General features: G+C 34.9%; 1 protein-coding gene and 2 long non-coding RNA genes across 3 annotated transcripts in view; 1 reads left to right on the top strand and 2 right to left on the bottom strand.

Annotated features, from left to right (window-relative positions):
• The window catches only part of LOC101899866 (phospholipid-transporting ATPase ID), a 145,583-nt gene that overhangs the window by 60,850 nt on the left and 61,275 nt on the right, over positions 1-23,458 (bottom strand). The gene's annotated exons all lie outside the window — the stretch shown is intronic.
• On the top strand, positions 15,804-16,173 carry LOC131802159 (uncharacterized). Its single transcript, XR_009342064.1, has 2 exons — positions 15,804-15,943; positions 16,000-16,173. It is a non-coding gene; the product is annotated as an uncharacterized LOC131802159 (long non-coding RNA).
• On the bottom strand, positions 15,902-16,482 carry LOC131802158 (uncharacterized). The gene is made up of 2 exons (XR_009342063.1): positions 16,197-16,482; positions 15,902-16,124 (listed from the first exon to the last, which is right to left on the bottom strand). It is a non-coding gene; the product is annotated as an uncharacterized LOC131802158 (long non-coding RNA).

Genomic DNA, 23,458 nt, shown 5'->3' with positions numbered 1-23,458 from the left:
AAATAAAATTCAAATTTATGATATTTTCGCATTAAATAGAATATTTACGTGACTTGAACCACATTTGCGTGGTCATTCCAGAAAAAGAAATGGAAAGTAAGTTGGCATAGTTTTGAGCAGGCTTCCAGAGACGGAACTTTGTATACTACAACTTGTATGTAATATATATATACCCTACTTTTTATTACGTTTAATTCATCATACTTTTTGTACAGTCATTTCTGGGAATTATTTTCAAATTTGCGCCTCCATTTGACCCTTAAAAAGGGACATTCATCTTCCCCAATTGCCATCAACATAATTGCAGAGAAAATAGTGGCTTAGCAAAAAAAAAAAAAAAACTGAGCAAAGGAATGCTAGTTGGCAATACAAGCATGGACTTCATGAGAAAAGTCAATAAAAAACAACAAGAAATTGCATGACCCAATTTCGAAATGGGATGGTCATTATCCTCACAACTATGCGTGTGTGAGTGTGTATGCGTGTACACAAAGACATCTGCCCAAAGTCACACTATCATTAACTTTAAAAAAATGCTCCTACTTTCCAAACGGGCAACGAAGAAGAAACAGGAGGAAAAGTGGAGCAGCGTGGGCCGAGGTAGTAAGCCAGTAATGGAAAACATAATTAAAAGTTCAAAGTAAAGCAAACAAGCGGCAATTAAAGTTCGTTCCTAGCCATAGGGCGAGGATGACAACATTCTACTTCTTGGCTGGCGTTTCTTCGATGTGATTTTATTTTTTAAAGGCAATGATGGATAAGTGGCTAGGGGACATCCATTGATTGTAGGTATTTATTTACATAAATGGTGTGCTAAGAGTGTGGGGAGAGAGATGAAGAGAACGGGGAAAGGGGAATGCAACCCATTTACAAGAATGTAAGTCAACGGGGAATTAAGGTCTGTTCTGGATTTCCAGGCGCCAATGGCATACACTTTTGATACAGGAAAGAAAACACAATGGCCTGTAGATCGTCTTGGACATATTCTAGGTATCTTCGAGTTGATATTTGAAATTATATTTGCTTTAAGCATAGACTGAAGGAGTTATTTTGCCACAGGACATCCAAAGCAAATCCAACTTTCCTTCTTCGAAAGAATTTTATTTTATTTTTATATTAAGTCTTTCTATTCAGAATAAATTATTATTTTTTTAATATTTTTGTTAATAGTTTTGTTGGTCATGGACCTGCTTTGAATATTTTTAAATGTTCTTAATACTTTGATCAAATACCTATTTTTTGAAAATATGTAATCTCTTTTTAAGTTCAAAAACTATGTTCCTATTTTCGTTCATATGTCCTCCCAAGTTGGACAAATATTCTCACACTCCATCGCCAATAAATCATTGTGGTTACTTTTTCCTTTCCTTTGTTTAACTCTAGTTTGCTTTATCAAAGATCTCGGCTGTAGTTCTCTCGTTTGTAAGGTGGCAAAAAAACCATTACTAAGGGTGTTATTGAGCTTTTTATACCCTCAGCCATATGGCTATATACCATTTGATACGGCCAAAAAGTGCCTCATCGATATAACGGTTTTAGACCCTAGGCCTCTTTGGACCAAATCCGTTTCAGGACATTTGGAGTCGATCTAGCGATGTCTGGCTGGTGCGATAACTCTCGAAGGGAGTATCAGATTTGGTACAAAATTGGTAAATCGTAGTATTATTGTCAAACTTAGAACGAGCTCCTTCTGGTAACTCCCCTTCTGGTAAAAAAAAACTATTTTACTGCACAGAAAGAGAAAGAATAATCCGATTTTGCTCCAACTTTGCACATCCTAATATTTGCATCAGTGGTAGATCAGGTGCGAAAATCGACAGGGTAGATCCACTCCACCAAGAATCTTCCCCGTAATGGGTCAACATTTTGAATAATAACAACTCTTATAAAATGTGATGTAAGAGTCCGATTATCTTGAAATTACACACATCAAAATATTTTTAGTAAACCAAGGTCTGGAAGAATCATACCTAAAATATATCGGTCTACTCCGTCTGGTATCTCCCCCACAAAGGGTTAAAATTTTGAATATCCATGAAGCTCATAAAACACGAAACTAACATTCGATTCCATCAAAACTTTGAAAACCTCAATATTTCCATTCACACAAGATCTGTTATAAAGATGGTAGAGATCGGACAATTTCTTCTGATACCTAACCCACAAAAGGGTTAATATTTTGAATAACCAAAATTATAATAAAATCGGAAATAAGCATCCGGTTCTGTTCACATTTCACACATACCCTTATTTTCACTAACACTTGGTCCACTGCTTTCGGGACCTCCCTCACAAAGGGTCAAATTGTTGAATATCCATGAAGCTCATAAAACGCGAAATTAATGTCCGATTTCATTCAGATTTTGTACATCTCAATATTCCTATCAGCACAAAATCTCTTATAAAGATGGTAGAGATCGGACCATTACTTCTGGTACCTCTCTACACAGGGGTTAAGATTTTGAAAAACAAAACTCTCAATGAAAGAGAAATAAGCCTCCAAATATCTTCAAATTTCACACATACAAATTTTTTTGCTGACACAAGATCTGTTCCGAAGATGGCATCTAACTGCGAACCCCTTCTGGTACCACACCCACAAAGGGTCACACTTTCCAATACTTATAGCTGTCACAACTTACGAAACAAGTCAGCGATTTTTTGCAACTTTCTATATCTAAATATATCTCTCAACCCGAAACCTGAGATGAATATGGAATTTATGATTCCGCATAAAATGGATATAAATGTTGGCCCGTAGCAATATTTTTATCTGTATCAGATGAAGTATGCAAGTGGATTACTTCGGTAGAAAATTTTATTAAAAATATCACATATCTCATATTAAGTGAAAGAAGTAATCGGTATAGTACTAACCTGGCACATCGCAATATTTATATTAAATTTATTTAGGTCCGATACGAATTGGACAGTATTGGTCCATTCCTTCGGTACCTACTCTATAGAGGGTCAACAATTTGAAGAATCATACCTGAAGTCAAAATATATTTCAATCTTCGTACATTGGCTGAGTGTATACATCTGTTGGTAAAACCTACTGAAACTATTTAACTTGTTTTTTTTTTAATATTTTTACAAGACTTCCTGTCCAAGATTCGAGGACATTTTTTAATATTAAAGTTATTCGGAATTTTGTATAATTTTTTTATTCACAACATTCTGTTCCTTTTGGTACTTTTCGTGTATTTCTTTAAATACTTCCGTATCACAACCGTTTTTACACCCACGGTAACTCTCATATCAACGTTCTCATTTCCATTGTTTATTTTAACGCACCCCAAGACTTAGTAAAAACCCTGTGAATCACCGATTTGTTGTCGACAAGCACATTTCAGGATATGGCTAATTAAGTTTCAACTCTGCAATCTCATTCCTCAAAATAATTTTGCCATAAATGTGGTTGATTTCAATTTTTTAAAAAATATGTACACAATATTATCTACCCCCTAAAATTATTCCGCAAATGCAAAATACTTGGCATAAATCGACAAATGCGAAACTCGTATTTTAATTTTGAGTAAAAAATAAATGTCGCTGGATTTGCATAAAAGCGGATGATTCATTGCAGCAACAACAAAAAACCATAACCATAGAATAGTCCCCTCCCTCCCTCAGTCGCTCGCTGGATATATAAGGAATACTGTTAAACATTGCATGTTAAGCCACCAGCCAGTCAGTCGACCAATTTGCGGTGTTACCTGAAATGGTAAAACGAAAACTGAATAAAAAAAGGCAGAAGAAAACAATAAACGCTTAGAACGGTTATACCACCATTGCCGATCGATTTAACACCCGCTAATATATACATCCTCACAAACATACATACATGTACGAGTGAATGTATGTGTATACATGCAGATACAAATTTAAGTTGCAATAACACGATATAGAATACCAATAACAAATAAAAGCGGCAACGCTTCAAATAAGGAATATTTTATGTTCGAAAAAGGAACAAAAAAAAACGTTTGTCACGCAAACAAATCATAAATGGAAGAAATGTTGGAGAAGTTTTCGGTTCTTGCCTCGAACATAACATTTGGTGGTTTATTAAAGATTTATGTTGTAGAATAATCAAAAAAAGTTCAATGTGTAAAGAAAAAAAATATTTAATCATCTCTCTCTCTTTATGATAATCCTCAAAATAATCATTTTTGACTCTTTCGGGTAGGTGTGAAGCTAAGAGTTACATAGAAGTACTTTTGGCTACAAATTTTGAGCTTTATTCCAACAGCAAATTCAGACTAACTTTTTTGTTTTAAGAATTTATTTGATTATTAGGTTGGTTCCTGTCGTGTTATTTCCATATTTATAATAATTTCATTTAAATCCTTAAAGTTATACATAAATTTGCCTTAAATTAAGGTCTGAATTCTCGTTCTATGAAAATGTTAAATGAGAATTTCTTTAAAGGAAATACATGTCCATGGCCTATATTAGGTCGACCAGTAATACATGTCCATGGCCTATATTAGGTCGACCAGTAAGCCCATCTGACAACTAAGTTTGCGGTCAAAAGGCATATTGTGATTTCAAATTCAAAGCGAGTCAAATCAAAGATCTACTAAAGGTAAGAGTACATAAACAACTTGAAGTGCCAGAGCCGCACTCAAATTTGCCGTCGTTTCTATTTACAAATTGACATTAATATGCCTAGCCATGATGCAAAGCTGCTTATATATCCTCACCTTAAGTTTATTGTCAAATTGAAAAGAAAATATTTTTCATTTCATATGTTCATAGAACTCGAATTATATAGTTTCAAATTGAAGAAAAAAATAATTTCGACCAAAAAAGATCCCGAAAACTTAGAGCTGACCCTAAAATATATTATCGAATATTAGAACATTCAGCCGTTTGAGTAAATTTTCCAGTTCTGGAATATTGTAGAACTTAGTTTATATCAACTTCCCATAACCCTATTTTAAGTGACCCATTGAGGAAAAAGGGTTTAAAAGGACTTCTTCACAGAAGCACTCATAATAGAAACAATTGTCAACGCAGTGCCGAATTTACCGATTCCACAAATTCAAATCGAACGCAAAACTAATCAGCTGAAATGCACGCTCGAATTCGAGCAGAGATTGAAGCTCGCTTAAATTGAAACGGGAGAGCTTCTACGAGTAGAAAAACGAAATGGATTCTCATGCATTCTCTATTTTCTCTATGTCACTCGAATAAGAGCGAGTGTGTTTGCTCGATTTGGGGTGTGAGTAAAATACGCTCGAAATTGAGCAGATGTAAAACCTTTTTTTTTCTTTGCATATATATTTATTTGCTGAAATCACAATTGCGAACAAAAACTAAGCAAGTGTCACATCCTAATTCAGTTTCGAGAAAAATGAGAAGATGTCACCAGGTATTGATGCTACATTTTTGTGCAAGACCAAGCATGATTTGAAGTATTTAAATGCTTCATAAACTCAATAGTAAATTTCATCAAACTCAAAGAAAAAAATCTGCAATTCCTTGTGTTTTAAAATAATTTCAATACAGATCCACTATTTGACACGTCCTGATATTCGGTATTTTAATGGTTTCGGCAATTCCACAATTTCCATCCGCTCTTCAATTTCTGATTGGATGATAATCAACCATACGACAATACAAGGTTATAGGACCCAGCCGCAGTGGCCGCCATTTAATAATTTCAAAACTCAATGACTAGAAAAAAATTCGTAAAACTTAAACTATATTTTGAAGGAGCCCTGGTTACATGACAAAATCATGTTTTTTTTAATAAGTACAGGAAAAATCCTGCAGATTATGAAATTAGAGGTAACATGTAAAAGATGGTACATGTATTAGCCTTTTAAAGGATTCCATCGCAAAGTAACCGAAACAAAAAGGAAAAGTTCCCGCCCATTCTAATTTTTTTGAAATTTTCGGATTAGGATTTCTTTAAATCCCTTTATATTTGGATTGCATTTCTTCAACAAACTGACTGATAACAATACGAGTATTATTTTGTAGAAAAACTTAACCCTCAATTGATTTATTAAAAGGGTATTTTGGTCATTTTTATACTCTCCAACTTGGAAAGTAGGGTATATTAAACCTGTCATTCCGTTTGTAACACCTCCAAATATTCATCGTAGAACCCGTAAAGTATTGTCGTCTGTTAACTGTCTGTCTGTTGAAATCACGATACATCCCATATTTTTTGATGTAGAGCTTGGAAATTTGGCATAATAGTTTGTACTGCGTGGCAGAGCATTGTCTGTATAGGTCACGTTTTTTGAAGGTCCATATAACAGTGCCTCCGATTAACGGAATTGTTTGGTATTAAGAGCCAAATTGGTCGTTATTTGAAGTTTTGAAATCTTAATGAAAAAAAAAAATATTTTCCTTAAAATTTATTGACATTTTGGAATAGCCCCAATTGAACAAAGGTTGCCTAATTTCGGAGGACAGCAATTTCATATTTTCAAAGATTTTGAAATAAGACTCAGTAATTTAAGTGCTCACATAACAGGCAAAAGAAACGAAATAGACCCGTAGTTCCTTTGATGATCAGCATAGAATCATTATTTTATTGTGCACCAAGCTTGTAACATCAGCCCAAATAATATAGAATTGTACATATATGATTAAATTAAGCCCAGAAATAAGTATACCAAATTTTATCAAAATCGGTTCAGATATAGCAATAGTTCCCATATATATTGTTATTTGGTATTTCTATCCTCCGAAGCCGTAATATGCATTCTGTAACAACGATATTTGGGGAAATATATCAAATCCGGCACGGTTTGGATATAGCTCCCATATATATCTTCGTCCTATTTGCCTTTTATTGGGCACCAAACGTTTAATACTAGCCCAAATGAAATGGAATTTGGGACTTACGGCCAAATTGAGCTCAGAAACAAGTATGTCAAATTTGGTGTAAATCGATTCAGATATAGCTATAGCTCCCATTCGATCATCCGATGTTTTACATTTTTTTATCGGTTATATGAAGCTCTACTAAATTTGCAAAGGGCTGTAGAGCCCGACTTTTAGACTTTCTTAACGGTTTTTTGTTATTTTTTGCTTTTTCAATATTTCAATATCTTATAAAGTATCGGCCACTGCTTTCTGATTTTCGAAGAAATATAGCTCAGTTATGCCTCTAGTCTAAAATCCGCACCAAACCGTGACTTGTTTAAAGTGCTTGCACGAAAGTACTTCTATTCTTTCATAGTTCGTACGAAATTTTCGCACACATTCTGCAACATTATCATGATTTTCAAAGTAATGTTGCAATATTTTCCAGCCTTGTTCAATCTTATACACAACTATATTCGTTTAGCGGAAGAATATAACTACATATCTTTCAAATCAGACAGGAAATAAACTCTAGTTGAAAAAAAGTTACATTTTCGACCCTATATTTTTTCAAGTTTTGTACATTTCTAAGTGGAACTTTTAAACATCTCTCTACATCTGCCACACATGCGCGACTCTAATGAAAACTAAACGCTTAGCCATTTTCAAGAAGCTGTGATGTTATTTTAGCCACTAAATATTTTATTTTATACATGAAACTAGAAAAAATATATAAAAACGTATTTTTTTATTTAGACTCGAAATGACAAACATTTAAAAAATGCACCCAAATGACAATTTTTACGTCAGAAGTCTAAAAATAAAAAAAACGTAAATATGCATGCATGCCACTTTCCAAATAATGTAAGCCATTCCGCCGATCACTTTCACTTTCCACCGCCAATTATGAACAGCCGTTGCAGTTAATTCCGAAATTACTTAATCTGTTAACACATCGTTCGTTCTGTTCGCGGCAATTAAAGCGAGGCAAATTTATTTATTGCCAAAAAAATAATTGACAACATGACTCAATTCCAATTTATTTTGGGCACCGGGCCAAATAATTTGATCTCTCCCAATTTATTGCGAGCGTTGAAGAGGAACTTGTCATTTGTACGAAATGTCTGTATGTGTGAGGTGATTGAGGTAACAACAGAACAACACATTCTTTGAATCACTTATATTACACGATGGGTTATTATTGTTGTCTTGGCTGTTGTAAAATAAACATAAACTATTCTTAATAGATTTATTTTATGATTATTAAACAATGGCTGAGAGACGTTTTCTCCTAATTTTTTCTATTAGTTAACCCAAAAGGTTTCTATTAAATAAATTGACTGGAAATTGTTTCGTTTTTTTCTCTGTTTTTTTGATTGAATGAATTTTATGTATGTTTCAATTGATTGATGTGTGGATGATTGTGGTTGGATGATTTGACCAACCAACTATTAATTAATGGACACCATTGGCGTGGCTAGTGTCTTTGTGGCCAGTGCCTATGGCGGGGTAAAGGGAGTTCCCATAAATTATTAACAGACAATCTATTCAATGTTCACAATTATGCCGTTGCTTTTCGTCGGTTTTTTCTGTTATTTAAAAATTTTACATAAACTTATGGCCATTCCAGGCCATAAACCTGGCGAATTTACAACAAATTTTACTGCAGTTATAAAAATTGAACAAACCATAAAATCCAAATCCAAGAGAGAGGCAAATCAACACGCAACTGCCATGCGAAATATTTGCAAATTATTCATAAAATTAAATTTGTTTCTTCAATTGGGAGCTTCATTTTTATTTCGTTTTGTTCCTCCCTTTTGCCGTAGATTTGCTTGCTTTAATTGTGTTTTTGGGGGAAGATTTTGGAGAAAATCGCTTTTCTTTGATTTCTTTATTTTGCCATCTCTCGTAATGACTTTTGTTGTTTTCTGCTCGGAACGACAAGCAAGTTAAACAGCTTAAGTTCGGATACCCTTCTCCCAAGAAATTCCTAAGTAAAAACTGTTGTAAATTTTTCTTCTATTAAACAGTTGTTGCACGAACAAGACCAGACAATTTAATGGGACGAAATGAATAGATAGCTCCCCTTGTTTTGGCCACATAGACGCCCTGTCTTTCATCATAACGATAGCGTCGTAGACTGCAAGGAGTGAAGGAGAAAAGTATTCCCATGTATACCCATGGTGTGATGAAAAAACTGCAACCAACTTCAGACTGCTGTCATTTTTAAGGCACTTGTCCGACAGCTGTTAAAATTGTTCTAGTGAGAGCTCACTATATTGTGTACAAAAGCAATTTGGTGAGAACTTTCCAGAAAAAAGTTATTCGTGATGGAAGTCAAGCGTGATAGTGTGATTTCTTTATGTTCGGCTGGAAAACCACAAGTGGCTATCGTTAGAGCACTCCAGCATTTAAATATGAATAAATATTTTGTGTCTCGTACCATCACTCGTTACATGCCGTAACGTAGCCAAAGGAAGTGGACGGAAGAAAACAGCAACATCAGCAGAAATGGTTCGAAAAGTAAAGAAGCGACTTGCTCGAAACCCGCGTCGCAGTGGCCGAAAAATGGTTCATGAGCTGAACATATCGCAATATTCCATTCGGCAATGAAATTGAAATTCCAAAAAGTTACACCGCAACAGAAAGAAAAAAGTCTCAAAAGAGCTAAAGAGTTACTTCGCTTGGCCGAAAGTGGTGAACTGCCGAATTTGGTTTTCTCCGATGAGAAAACATTAGTTGTCCTGCAGTTTGTAAACAAACAAAATTATCGTGTTTACTTGCCAAAGAGGTCTGCTGAAAAGAAGATGGTCACCATAACAGCCGATTTCCGCACGTATGAATCGACCATGGCATCAGAATAAATGCCGAATATTATCGCGAAAATATTCTGGAGGGTGTATTAAAGCCTTGGTCATTTTGGCCGCAGACCTTGGACATTCCAACAGGACTCAGAATCATCTCACTTAGCACGCGCCACCCAAGGATGGTTACAAAATGAGGTTCCTCGCTTAATTTCCAGGGCAATCTCCAGATACCAATCCGTTGGACTATTGTGTCTGGAGTATTTTGGAAAGCAAGGTTGACACTAAAAAATATCAAAGTGTCTATCACCTCAAGCAAGCACTTCGCCGGGAATGAGCCAAAATACCGCAGAGCAACATGCGGGAAGCGTGTGACGGTTTCATTGACCGTTTGAAGCCCATAATTCGTGCCAAAGGTGACTAATTCGAACAAATCTTAACTTATTCTAAAATTTGATGCTATTTCCGACATAGTTTGCTTTCATACAATTAAAATTTAAAAAAAAGATTAAAAATTATGGCACTTGTATTTCTGGCAACTCAAAATCTGTTATAAAGATGGCAGAGATCGGACCATTTCTTCTGGTACCTACCCAAAAAATGGGGTCAAAATTTTGTATAACAAAATGGATTATACAATCCGAAATAAGCATCCGATTTCCTTCACATTTCACTCATGACATTACTTCTACTAACACAAGATCTGCTGTGAAGGTGGGATATATCGGTCCATTCCTTCTGGTACCTCCCCCAACAAGGGTAGAAATTTTGAGTATCCAAGAAGCTTATAAAAGACGAAACTAACATGCGATTACAGTTAGACTTGTTACATCTCAATATTTCTATCAGAACAAGATCTGTTATAAAGATCCCCCACATAGGGTTCAAGATCTTGAAAAACAGAACACTCACAGAAAGTGAAACAAGGATCCAACACTTTTAAAATTTCACACATACTATTTTTTTTTTTTTTTTTTTTTGTTAACACAGGATCTGTAATAATTATCTGCGAACCCCTTCTGGTACCTGACCCACAAAGGATCACAATTTTCAATATCCGTTATAACTTGGGTAACAAGTCAGTGATTCTTTAGAACTTGCTTTATTTAAATATTTCACTTAACCAGAAACCTGATATGAATATTTATTTTATTCAAATTTATGATTTCGCATAAAATTGGATATAAATGTTCGGTTTCCTTTAAATTTTGCTCACATAAATATTTTTATCTGTATAAGATGAAGTATGAAGATGGAATACTTCTACGGACTATACCTCACGTATATTTCCACATTTTCCAAAATTTTGCACATATCACATATAAAGTATAGGAAGTAGTCGATATAGTCCAAATCTGTAACGTTGTAATATTTATATCAGTCTTAGGTCAGATACGAATAGATCAATATAGGCCAACTTTCGACTTTTTGTGGGGGAGGTACCAAAAGGAGTGGACCGAACTCGATCTAAGTATGATAATAATACTAGGATGTACCAAGTGTGCACCAAATCGGATACTCCCATCGAGAGTTATCGTGCGAACCAGTCAGACGGATGGATGGATGGACATCGCTAGATCGACTCCAAATGTCCTGAAACAGCTTTGGTTGAAAGAGACCTAGAGTCTAAAACCGTTTTTTCGATGAGGCACGTTTATGCCGTATAAAAATGGTATATAACCTCAGTAGCCTTATGACCGAGGGTATATACTAAAAAGACGCCTTTGGTGACTCGCTTGAGGGTCCACATCCACATATTGTTATCAGTAATATTGTCCACGACACTAAAAAGGACATATTGAAAGGAATTTTTATCCGTTAATTTCAAAAAATGAAGAAGAGGGGAATCTTTGTCGCTCTCTTTAGGTTAATTCGGCCTGTAAACTTTCAAAACGCCTATACTCGAGTCTTATATTTTTAGCTCTACTTTCATAATCCAGTGATTTTTTTCGAGAATATTTGTTATGTTGTACAGTGTAATTTAATCCATTGTGAAAAATGAATCCTTTACTGTTCAAGTCAAGTCATTTTAATTTTGGTACCTAAAATTTAGGTTACCTCCCAATGTAGGTACATACATAAAGACACTGACACGTGTGTCTTAAATTTGTAGATCATCTTTCACAATTCGTGCTGTTTTGAACGAAATTCTTAAAAAATCATTATTTCCACTAACATAAACTTGCAACACACAACACCATACTTTTGCCCACTACTGTAAAAACAGAGTTGTTGCTATTGTTTCGATTATTTTATTATTGTTATTATAATTATTTATATTGGATCAGTGGTGATATTTTTGTTTTCGATGCGAAACGACAGGGTATCAACAAACCCATCACAAATATGCTACATGTGAAGAGATTACACACATACATACACAAGAACATAGTACGGACACATATACATATGTGTACGGGGATAGATGGCGTGCGTTGCGTTACACGCTGTCTGTTTACTTTATATAAATATTATTGTTTTTTTGTTTTCTCTTTATTTTTGTATTGGCAGAAAATAAGATGACGTTGATATGATGACGAATTAATCATCCATTTTTCCACTATTGACACCTTTGGAAAAAATGGCTGTTGTTGGGGTGTTACTTGTCAATCCTGTGCCAAAGGGGTTTTCCTTTGTGTCTGTGGCACAGGAAAATTGTATCAACAATACGTAAAGTCCACTTGGGCAATCATGTAAACGATAGTGGGCCATAACAGCAAGGCGATGATGACGTCGTTTCTGGTGGTGATGGTGATGGCGATGGTGTGATGATGATGATTTTTGCCAAGAAATTGGGTACAAAAACCCAGGAAATATCAAATTCGGCGAAGACGAAGACACGAATCTTTAACACAATTAGGCTAGCGCATTGGTGTTTGGCTGGCTGAGTTGTTTGCATTTTGGCTTGGAAAAATGATTTTTCCTTTTTTAAATCTTATTTTACATACATAATATTCACTAGATACACACACGCACGCACACTCTGCAAGGAGCAGTATCACTTTCCGTTAATTATTCTTTGCCAATATATTTAATTAATAGAATCAATAACGTATGACCGACCCGACAAACGACACCAACGATTTGATTTGGCTTACGTTTACCCACAAAATTCCGTTTCGTTTAGCAAGGCGAATGCATTCGCCCGAACTTTTTTATAATATATTCAAAAATAAAACTTTTGAAACATTTGGTTTTCTACTTTCTCACTTGAAATCACTTTATAAATGGTGTTTCAATTTTCAATATTTGATTTATTTTTTTTTCGTGAAATTCAATTTTTCATTTTCTACATGTTTTCTTGAATTATATTTTCTTGTTTTTTGTGATTTTTTTTACAAAATTTATTCTTGCCCCACAGACACAGAGCGAAAAAAAAAATACACTGAAAAATAATGTTGAATATCCGTTTCTTATTTCTTTCTATTACTTTTTAGCGAACGTTGCCCGTCGACAATACAAATTAGAAGACGTTTTAACCCACTAACGACGTACGCTCAACTGACTCGTAATGTTGAGCAAAGAAACGGAAGGCACTCTCCTCGTGTTGTACAACAACAACAACAACAACGAAAACAACAACAACAGCAGCAACATGAGAAATAACAACATACATAACAACAATAACAACGTACGATACGATATATTTGGTGGCGGCAGCTGGCCGGAGCAGCAATAGTGGCTACTATTGGCAACAACAACGGCAACAACGATGATGGCAAATCAACGAAACATACAACAACAAGTAATGCAACGAATGGCTATTGGCAATGGTCGACTGGGTCAATACCTTAAATTGGAGTATAACAAAGTTCATGGAGCTTTCTTCTAAAAGTTCGGGAAAATTGGGTTCCTTAGGTCCGTTCTATTGCCAATATTTTTAGAGAGAAAATATATAAATCGACTTTTAAAGAATCGAATTTAGATACAAAAAAGTCTACAAGTCAAAATCGTACTTAGCTTGCAATTAAAATCACATAATCGACATTTCGTAACTGACTTTAAATATTACCTAAAAGTATGGAGCGATTAACATGTAAAGTTCACTAAGGGTTATTGATAATAAATCTAAATCGGCTTGGACTGGTTTTTTAAATATTTATTATTATTATTATTATTTTTTTTTTTTTTTTCATTAAAAAATCTACATGTTAAAAACGACTTTCACTTGTCGTACACATCACAACGTCGATTTTTCATAATCCACTTACGATTGTGCCTAAAAGTATGTAAAGATAAAAAAGTTTTGGCTTCTACTCTTTTAATTTTTTTTTTTACCAAAAATCAACGTCGAATTCAACATATTGGAAGGTAAAAAATTCGATTTTAGAATGATTGATTTTGTTTGTTTCCATTGAAAATTCTACAGCTTTAAATCGACGTTCACTTATTGTAAACATCACAAAATCAGCTTTTCGTAATCGACTTTCAGTTTTGCCTAAAAGTATGCAACGATACACGAAATTATACTATACTTGGAACTCCTCAGTGAATGCTAGGCTTATTTGCCAATCCCCTATGGTTGACCTCGTTTGCTCGCAGACTTGATGAGATATAGAAAAATTTAAATAAAAGTAATAAAAACAAGTAAGCAAAGGCTACAGTCGAGCGGGGCCGACCGTTGAATACCCTACAACACTATAGTAAACGATACAGTTTATATAGGCGAGATACTCGAAAGAATTCCACAAGATATTGTGACAAATTATAAAAGAAAACCATCAGGTTTCGTTCTCTAATTTTCGAATAAAAGCAACTTAAACTAATTTGCTCATTTGCAATTTATTGGTAGATGTTGCACTTAAATGGTCTTCCTAGATCTGGAACCAATATTTCCCAAAGACCTATAATTTCTTAGAAGTGGCAAAAGATTAACATTTATTATTGGTTTTTGACTGAAACGCATCTATATGAGATACAGACATTTGACTATATTCGTAAACGAAATAGTCAGAAGTGCGTCTTTCCTGTATTTGTGAATTCTCGAAAAAGTCTCTGGAATGGACATTTTCGTATTTTGTCTACAAAAGTTGGCAAACTATTTCCCACATTGAATATTTTTGGATGGCCATCCAAAACTGCTTGGCTTTTGCAATGTCCGGTAACCCCCTTTCAAATGTGCTTGAGGATCGGGCGATAATTACGACCTGCCGACAATTTTGCAGTTTTTTGGTCCATTTCAACCCCTAAATATATGGCGATCATCTCCAAAAAGAGTAGGCTTCTATTCTGACCCTCATCTTATCCCCATGCAAAATTTCGTAAGGATCGGGCCATAAATGCGATCTGTATATGATATTCTGATGTCAAAACTACTTAGTTTTGTTAGCTGTAGAAATATTACCAAATGTTTAATTCAAAATGAAAATATGCCAAAAATATGACAAAATTGAAAAAATATGAGAAAATTTTACAAAATCAACATTTTCATCTTTAGAGAGATATTTTTATGCGATTTTTTTTAGACGTTTTTTCTTTCCTGCAAAGAGGCCATTCTGAATTAATGAGAACTGTCGAAATCAGTTCAGCCGTTCTCGACATATAAGAGATCTTTCAAGCATATCTTCTTTGATAGACATATATATCGCACATATTTTGCTATATATCCGATTTGTTGGATGTTAACATCAATGTAAAGGTCAGAAGTAACCTTGTCATGGCTTTGTGATTTCGCCGGGATTTAAAATATTCGCGGTTTTATGAAAAATTTTGAATTTTTTCAACACAAAATATATGGTCTATTTTACCCGCTAAATATTATCCGATGACCACCCAAATTGGTAGGCTTCTTCCCCGTCCTAAACTCTAGCTACATGCGAAATTCCGTCGATTGGTCTATAATTGCGACCTGTACAGCTACTGCAAAATCCGACATTTTTTCAGTATTTGGTCCATTTCAAACCCTAAACATTTGGCGATCATCTCAAAAAGAAATAGGGTTCTATTCTGGCCCAACCCCGACCTCCATTCCAAATTTCGTGAAGATCGGGCCATAATTGCGACCTGTAGAGTGATTACAAATTAACATGGACAGACGGACAGACGGACAGACGGACGGACGGACATACATAGCTAGATCGACTCAGCTCGGCGAGCTAGGATGATCCATATATACTTTCCTATGTGGGAAACCAATATTTCGTGGTGTTACATAATTTTTTTTCAGATTATTTGTGTTCTTAAAAAAGAAAAAAAATGAATATTTCTGTAGCCCTATTTTTTATGGATGATGATGAGGAGGTTCAAATTGTGCCACGGAGGCATTTAAGAGATGCTTCGAATTTATTTGAAGTACCTAACAACCAGTAAGTATGATTGTATTTTTACATTTTTGAAATAATAAAAAAATGATTTTTTCTAGGTTTGTGTCTTCCAGTGGTCTTCATGGGATTGCCTGCTGCTTCCAAAAATTGGCACTCCTCTGGCGAACTTAGGATTCTCCCCCATATACTCAACTAGTGCCCGCAGCTGTGTAGTTTTTTCGTGCTGGAATTGAGAAAATAAAAAAATATATATTTGTTGTTCACAGATTAAATTGCATTTATTATTTTTACTTACATTTTTCTTTCCATTTTCAATCAAGGAATGTTTATGTTAAAACAATTTTCCTTAATTTTTATCATTCGACAGCAAACACACAAGTGACTGATTTTGACATTTGTGTTCGCATGCGTACGAAAGAAAAAAGATAGTGGAACGCAAAATTACACTGAAACGCTTACGTTTTCGTTCGCATTGATTTTCGTGCAAATTTTCGTTCTGATGGATTTTAGTGGAACGGAAATCAGCTGTTTGTCGTGTAAAAGTTGTGCGAACGTGTTCTTTCGACATCGTGGAACAGGCTGTAAGTTATTTTAAAATGCTTTAAAACCACAGGAGAATAAAGTGTCATAAGTATAACTGATATTTCTCTAAAGCCATGTGAGTTGCGGTTTGAAGTTTTCCATAAATAAATAAGGTATAGCGACTGATTCCGTCACAAGATGTAGTACCCATTAGAAACTTAAATGTGACACAAATAATCAAAATGCCGCATATTTGGAGGTAAAGTTATATGGGGACTATATCAAAACTTAGACCTACATTGAAAGTTCTATGCAAGGATATTTTTTACATAAAAGGGTGAGATGAAAAAACTACAACCAACTTCAGACTGCTGTCATTTCTAAGCAACTTGTTCGACAGCTGTTAAAATTATTCCAGTAACAGCTCATTATATTGTTACAAGCGTACAAAAGCATTTTGGTGAGAATTTTCCAGAAAAAGTTATTCGTGATGGAATTCAAGCGTGATAGTGTGATTTCTTTATAATTGGCTGGAAAACCACAAGAGGCTATCGTTAGAGCACTTCAGCATTTAAATGTGAATAAATCTTTTGTGTCTCGTACTATCGCTCGTTACAGTGATACTGGTAGCGTAGCCCGACATCAAGGAAGTGGACGGAAGAAAACAGCAACATCAGTAGAAATGGTTCGAAAGGTAAAGAAGCGACTTGATCAAAACCCGCGTCGCAGTGGCCGAAAAATGGCTCGTGAACTGAACATAACGCAATATTCCATTCGGCAAATATTGAAAAATGAGATCGGGGTAAGGCCATTGAAATTTGAAAAAGTGCAAGAACTTACACCGCAACAGAAAGAAAATAGACTCAAAAGAGCTAAACAGTTGCTTCGCTTGGCCTAAAGTGGTGAACTGCCTAATTTGGTTTTCTCCGATGAGAAAACATTCGTTGTCCAGCAATTTGTAAACAAACAAAATGATCGTGTTTACTAGCCAAAGAGGTCAGCTGAAAATGTGCCCCTTCGGTTGGCCAAAATTAGGAAATATTTTCCATGCAAATATTTTCTTGATTTATTATTGAAATCGGTTTTCTTTTTCTTTGGCGACTTACACTGAAATTTGTTAAAGAATATTTTCGTCTTTGATGTCATTGTTTTAAATTTTGGTGACTTGAGTGCTAATAACTTGACTTGAGTGTTAATATTAATAGTCCTCGTATTGATATCTGCAATATTGCGGTAGACACTATATACATAAAATGTAAGGATTCCAGGAAATCTGAATGCAGCAACATCAATCTCTGGATTTATTAAGAATAAAATCAATATATGAACTTACATGAATATTCTGAAATGAAAAATAAAATAAAAATGAGTAAATAAAAACAAAAATTATAATTTTTAAATAAAAAATAATGTAAATTATAATTAAAAATTATGTTTTGGATGATAAGTGGTATGAAGTGGTATGGAACTTTTTCTAAAAAAACTGAAATAAAATGAAACCAATATGCAATGACATGAGACTGTTTCTACTAGTCATTATGTTATTATTACAGTCCTTATGGATGGAGTCTTATAAAATATACTCGAAAAATGCACACATTTAGTCACTATCTATTTAGTCAAGGTGCTATGTCATTACGAACTTAAAATAACAAATTTGAAATAATTCCGATGAATAATGTCGCTAAAATCATAAAAATACCGAATATCGGAAAATTCCGTTATATGGGGGCTATACGAAGGCGTTGACCAGCAGGGGCAATTTTTTGTCATAGGCTGTAGTATTCATTACGAACTTCAAATACCAAATTTAAAACAATTCAAGCGAATATTTTCGCTAAAATCATCAAAATACCGAATATCGGGAGGTACCGTTATATGGGGGATATTCCAAAACTTGGAACTACATGGCCCATTTTCAATACCAAATGTCCTGCAGACATAATATACATTTGAGTAAAATTTTATTAACCTACTTTATTTGTTCGGAAGCCAGAGTGATTTCCACAGACGGACAGACAGAGGGACATCGCTAAATCAACATAGAATTTATAACTTAATATACCATCCATACTATGGTGGAGGGTATGAAAAGTATTTATCAGATATACCATTTTCATTGTAGGTTTTCAAAATAATTTAGTCCAATAAACCCAGAGTAGGGCATCTCATAACAAAAATAAGAGAAAACAAAGGCAGCTAAGCGCATGAGTGTTCCGCAGTCGTGCTTCATGCCACCAAAACTCACCGTCGGACAAATGCTTTCAAAGAATATGTAAATATTGTATTTTTTTTTCTTTGGTAAAACAGGATATTCGAAATAAAAATGAACAAAACAAAAGGGACTTAAATGGAATTGTTGAGGCACAATCGTGTAATAAAATAGCATTCTCTGATTCCGCTCTAGGATAATAAAATATTGCGTAGGTCTATGACGTTGCTGCGAATCTAAAAAAACGAAGGGCAATATAACGACGAATAACAAAATTCGGTGGATCGGTGGTGGTAAATTAATTTGGAAGTTTATTTTTGTCATAGCTAATGTCAGAAGGGGAGAGTTTGACCCCCTTTTCGTACTGCTCTTATTTTTTTTTTTTTTTTTTTTTTTGTAAACAAAAAGCCAAACCACCCGGGGTTGTTTCGGAGAACCACGCAGAATTAGAGAATTTGTGAATGAAATATGAAAAAGCAACAACAAGAATACTTCGGCACATTCAATAATGGCAGAGCACAAGGCCAACTTCAAGTTGTGAAAGCTCTCAAACTCCCTACTTCCATAACCACAACAACAAAAACAAACGGCATGGAGGAGAATCCACCTTTAAGCCACTGCAGTGCCACAACAACAATTTGACCTACACAGCGGCAGGCAGGCAGGCCAAAACATCAAAAAAGGAAAACAAAAACAAGCTAACATAGTTGCCGTCGTTACAAAACAAAGAAAAAACGACATAACTGACAATTCTAACATGATATAAACACAAGCAAACGAACTCTGCCGAAAGACGAGCAATTCGACTTCGTATTTGTCAGTTGCACTGTTCTTTGTCGCCAGACACCTATGGCAACGGACGACTGCCAGCCGAAGGTGCAAAAGTTTTTGTTTTTCGCTGTTTATGTTTTGATTTCTCTTTCATAGAGCTTTTATTGTTTACATTGTCTTGCGCTTTTTTTCGCTTTGTACTCCGACGAACGAAATGTTGACACATATATTAAACAGCTGATTTTGCGAAAGCCATAAACAAAACAAAAATACAATACGAGAGCATGAAAAGATGCTCTCAGTTTCTCTGGGCATTAATCCTGACAATGTTGCCACATGTTTTGAGAATAATGGGATTTTTAATTACATTTAAATGCCATAAAAAATATAATCAAATAATTTACAAAAAAAAGTAAAGAAAGGCTCAAAGTCAGGCGGGACGACTTTATGACACCCTACTATATATTTAGCAGAACTACCCATAAAAATAAAAGTTTTTTGTCTAGAATTTATGGGAAAAATCATAACAACAATGATTGTTTTTGAATGCGTATTGAGGATTTAAATTAGTCATAATTTAAAGTCGAAAGAAACTAATATATGTGAGTAATATCCTCATCTGAATCCATGTCTTCCAAATTTGTTGTGGTGCTTATGTCTAAACCGAAATACATCAAAATCCACCCCATTTGAGCTGATTTTACACTTTTTAGATCCAATAAACGTGAAATCGGATGAAGATATATATGGGAGCTATATCCAAATCTGAACAGAACTCTGTCAAATTTAGTAGAGGTTTTTTTCGCTGTATCTGATGGCTGGCGCCAAATATCGTTGTTGTGATGTGCATTTTTCGGGTTTGTGGGACTTAAATACCAAATCGGATGACACATATATGTGGGACCTATATATATATCTTAATCAATTTTCACCAGATTTAATACACTTTCTTCGACACTTAATTCGTTCGTATGTTCCAAAATCCATTCAATTCAAGCTTATATTGACCATTTGGTGCTCAAAAAACTTGAAATCAGGTAAATATATAACTGGGAGCTATGTATATTCAAATCTGAACCCATCGCGATAAAATTAAGCAAAGGTATATGTGGGAGCTATAGCTATATCTGAACCGATTCCGATCAATTTTGACCTGCTTGTTTCTAGGCTCAATTTGGTCGTATATGCCAAATTGCATCCTATTTGGGCTTATATTACACATTTGGTGCACGACAAAAGGCAAATCGAACGAAGATATATATATGGGAGCTATATCTAAATTATGACCAATTATCTTCAATTTCCATAGAGTTCGTCCTTGGACTAAACAACTGATTTGTGGAAAATTTCATATCGATCAGGCAATAGATGCGACTCGTACTTTGTTTATAAAAATACATGAAGAGACGGACGGAAGGACTGCTATGCATAAATCGACTCAGAAAATGATTCTATGAAGATCCTCAAAAGTAACTATGAATATATCTCGCTTCCTTCTCTATGTTAAAAACAAATGCACAAAGACATAATACCCTTACCACTATGAGGTGTAGGGTATAAAAAACAATAGCATTAAACTGTATAAAATACAGTTTTCATGTTGGTTTCTTTTCTTGTTCCAGGATAATATTGCACAAAGCTGGTGTTGGCGTATGTGTATTGTGGAGGTTATTTAATCATAAATTCTGAAAGGTTTATTTTTTAACTTATTTATTTTTCAGATAATTTTAAAAACACCAGGAAGGAAAAAAGCAAAAAAAATACTTCAAAGGCGTCAAAAACCGACTTGTAATACCTCTGGTCTAACCTCAACTCCGAGTTTCGTACTAATTCGAATTCCAGGTAACCACACAAAAAATATCAGGATAATACAATTGTTTACCCTTTTTTATATTTTTTATTTATATTTTTATTTTTTATATTTTGCAGACTTCACTTCTTCATAACTTCTCCTGCGTTAGATTAGATGTGCGTTATTTAAACAAAATTGTATTCAACATTTTATGAAACTCAAATAAAAAGCTTTTAAAACATACAGGGTTGCCCATATTCGACGGACCCATGACTCTTTGGGCCCATTCCAATCGACGAGGCTTGTCCGCAGGCAACATTATTTGCGTCAATTGAATTTTGTACGGGAACAAATGCAAATCAATGCGAATAATCCGTTGTAAAGTGGGCCGAGCCATGCCCAACTGCTGAGAACGGCGTTTTTTGGATGTTCTTAGGGACCTCTCAACACTGGCTCGTACGGCAGCGATATTCTCGGCCGATCGCCTTGGTCGACTTTTATATGGCCTTTTCGGATTAGAAAGAGTCTTACCAGTCGAAAATTTTTCGTATAAACGCTTAATGGTGTTCTTAGAAGGCGCTCTTCTCACATTTTTTAATGTTTTAAAAGCACGTTGAGTTTTCACAATTGACTTAAACTATTTCAGAGCGCTCGCGTGGCGTGTATTGGTTCATGGTAAAAATCTGCTTGGACTGACGCTTCAAACGCGGTATGTCATTAAGCGATGTGACATCTCTGTCAAAAGTTATGGCGTTGCCAGATGGGTCCGTCGAATATGGACAATCCTGTATTCCTCGGCATCATTCAGAATTCGGGGCCACACATCCAATTTTCTCCTGGCTATCTTTGTCAAGAAGGTCACAAATCCCTCATGTTATTTTTAGTTGTGATTTTATCTTTTGCCCCACAGCTGTTATTTTTATCCAAACCAGCCTGTGTGAATTACTAACGATTCTTTTTCTTCTTTCAAATTACTTTCACTCGACCTTGAAAACGAATTTATTGAATTTTCAACAATTACAATTATTTATTTGAATATATTTGGATGACTACTATTGCGGACGTTGAGGCTACGCCATTGTTAGGTCATATTTTTTTTTAATATATATATTTTCAGATCTAAACCTCTGTTTCGATGAAAATAACTAGAGAATATACATATATTTGTTTATACTTCTTAAACGTAGGCTTCTCATAGATACCTTAAATCTTATTCAATTGACGCATCCATTGACGCAGTTGTATTTTAGACATTTTGAATCAGAAAAATTCGCCTACAAGTTTGAAATTGCTATGTCAGGTTCACACCTGTCTCACGTCACCTGAATTATTTGTAAGCCAAAAATGTGAATATAGACATCAGTAACATTGTCGTTGGATATTATTGATATTTCTTTTGTCATGCTTTTACAGTTTTCCTTGTATTGTCCATGTACCGAAAGATTTGCGGACTAATATAAAGTGATGCAGTTTTCCTTCGTTCCATATTGGATATAGTTTCCAAGACCAATGTTCAAATCTCAAACATCATTTACTTAATCCCCAATTTGTTACAAAATTAAAAAATCTGGCAACTACTGAAATCTCAACTATTAAGCAAAAACAAACTCAGAGAGTATAAGAGAGCATTGAGAACAAGTTAGGCGAACTAAAGCTTTAGTTAGACGCTTTTGAGGTATAAGAGAGTGTATTGTGGGGGCTTTGTTACTTCATTGCTGGTAATCCCCATGTAATTTCCCAATACCGGCAATTAATTGTAGCTCTCCCCCTCTCTAGCACACACACATAAGCACCCACAAATGTACATGAGTATAAGTCTGACTGGTTGAGTTGAGTTGTTTAATCTGTCATCAAAGTTACAAGCTGTGTCATGCAACACGTGTTGCTCGCTGACATTTCACAAGTCAGTGTGTCACGACGAAGCCAAATGAAATGGATTTCCACCTAACCGGTACCGTAAGTGGACGCTGATTGGAACGGAGGCAATGAAGAATTGGGACGTAATTTGTCAAAGGCTCATAACAATACGAAATAGGCTTTAATGATATCTAGTAACGCAGATTTATGATAGGTATACACAAAAATTGGTGAAAAAATAGGAGCACAAGGAGAAAGGTTGTGCACGGTTTTGACGTATGTGAAAGGTTAGCCAAATACCTCAGGTTTGAGGTTCCCTAGGAATTTAATACCTTTTCGTATTTTATTATTTCAACGATTAAATTAAGCTAATGAACATGTTATTGGTTACCACTGATACACT

The sequence above is a fragment of the Musca domestica genome, unplaced genomic scaffold, assembly GCF_030504385.1.
Source record: "Musca domestica strain aabys unplaced genomic scaffold, Musca_domestica.polishedcontigs.V.1.1 2, whole genome shotgun sequence".
Taxonomy (NCBI): domain Eukaryota; kingdom Metazoa; phylum Arthropoda; class Insecta; order Diptera; family Muscidae; genus Musca; species Musca domestica.
Note: the sequence above shows the minus strand (reverse complement) of the source record. Positions and strands in the feature narration are given on the sequence as shown.